Source organism: Octodon degus, unplaced genomic scaffold, assembly GCF_000260255.1.
Source record: "Octodon degus isolate 3935 unplaced genomic scaffold, OctDeg1.0 scaffold00091, whole genome shotgun sequence".
Taxonomy (NCBI): domain Eukaryota; kingdom Metazoa; phylum Chordata; class Mammalia; order Rodentia; family Octodontidae; genus Octodon; species Octodon degus.
In genome coordinates, this window is record NW_004524667.1 from 9822404 (window position 1) to 9824373 (window position 1970).

The window sequence follows — 1970 nt, forward strand, 5'->3', positions numbered from 1 at the left end:
TTTTTTCTCTTTATATTAGGAAAGCAAGTGTTTCTCAAGGTTCTAGCTTTAGTATCTTCTCAAAACTAAAGACCAATGTTTCAAATCCATGTTTGGCTTCTCTATGAGGCTATCCTGCTCACAACTCCAACTTGATATACCCAGAGTTGCACTTCTCCCAAACTAGCACCTCTGCCTGTGAGATTCTCATTGCTAAGAGCAGAAATCTCAATTAGTTTTGATCCTTCCTTCCCTGACATCCTATATTTATGCGACTCACCTTCAGTCCTTCGTCTTCTATCCATAATGCAGTCCCTCCTTCCCATTTCTACTTCTACCTCCAACTCCCAGATTCCGGCCCTGATTTCCATGATGACCTGAGTGATTTCCCCACCTCAGCCTCTTCCCATTACAATCCAGCCTGCTCAGCATGCTTGGATGAATCTTCCTAAATCACAAAAGCAATAATTTACGTTCAGTCTCAAAATCTCCCAATGCAATTAAACATAAACTCATGCTTGCCATCTGAGGTGCTCTACCATTTAGCATCTAGCTATTCTTTGGGCCTGGTTGGCCTTTCTCTTTCTTTGTCCCCTGGCTTTTGAAAATTGTTTCCACAAAGCCAGGTTGAGCTTGCATGTACACTTTTCTTTGGTTTACACTAAATTTTGAGAGAGTTGCTTATTTTAGTTTTAGGGTTGTTTTTTGTTTGTTTGGTTTTTGTTTTTTGTTTTTTTGCAGAACTGGGGATGAAACTCAGGCCCTTGCACTTGCCAAGGAAGCACTTATTCCACTGAGCCATCTCCCCAGCCCCTGGGAGTTGTTTATTTTAAGTGAATTGTTAATATCTATATATTGGAAGCTTTCAAAAAAAAAAGTCAGATTCTCACTTTTTATGAAACATTGGAATATCTGGCAACTTTAAACCCACATGGCACAAAGAGCTGAAGCTAGGCAGTCAGGACTGTATGAAAAGGGACAACATGTCCCAGTTTACCACAGCCCTCAGCTGATTAAGTCACACATGTTGTTCTGGCTCTTTCGCTGCCAGCATGGGCCTGTGTGCTGTCTGCTGCGCTACCTAGTGCTCGATCCACGCGCAGAACTCCCAAATGTGTATATGCCTTTGGTTACGTCTTCCCATCACTCCAGTAATGCCCCCGCTTTTGTCTTTCCTGTGTTTAATGCCCACTTCAAATACCGTGTTTTCTGCAAAGCCCTCCCAGACGGCCCCCATCCACCTCTGTAATGCGCTGTGACTCTCTGCTCCATAGAATCAGTCACTGGCAGCCTTGGTTTCTCAGGGAAGCACAGAAGTGCCCACTTCACTCCTCCAGCTTTCTTGAGCAGGGTTATCCCGTGGACCTAGCCCTTGCTCTCTTCTCTATGAAGACAGTGGAAGTCTGTGGCCATCCTCCCTTGACCTAGGGGATCTGCCCGTCTGCACAGGGGAGAGGCCCTGGGTGGCAGCTGAGTCCAGGGGGTTCAGCCCTTCCACAGGAGCATTTGCCAGATTCTAAAGTTCTACAACGGGAGACCCACTCTCACCACCTGTCTGACGTAGAATGGCCCATCTGGGTTTTCCATTAAACTAAACTAATATTGTAATTTTCTCATGACTAAACATCTCACAATGGCTTCCAAACTAAATCAGGAGGAAAAAGAAGGGACTTTTACTGACACTCCTTTTTAATCCCTACAATAAAGTCTTACTCTTCCACGAAACTTCTCTAACAACTAGCAAAGTTCACTGCACATAATGCTAGGCAATACAAAAATAGGTAAGGTAAGTGGAGATGATAATAAGCCCTGGGAAGGTAGGGTATGGGGACGTCTGCCCTTCTGACGTCAGGGACCTCTCTAAAAGTGGTGACTGCATTGTTTTGTATCCACACCATAGTCCACACATAAACCCCTGGATGCGGGTCCACCACAATCTCCTCTCTTCAAGCCCCTCTCAGAGAGAGCTTTCTTTTGTGCTAATAAACTAC

General features: G+C 44.7%; 1 protein-coding gene across 1 annotated transcript in view; it reads right to left on the reverse strand.

The window, feature by feature from the left end:
* CUNH8orf89 (chromosome unknown C8orf89 homolog) overlaps positions 1 to 1970 on the reverse strand; it is a 94111-nt gene that overhangs the window by 8953 nt on the left and 83188 nt on the right. The gene's annotated exons all lie outside the window — the stretch shown is intronic.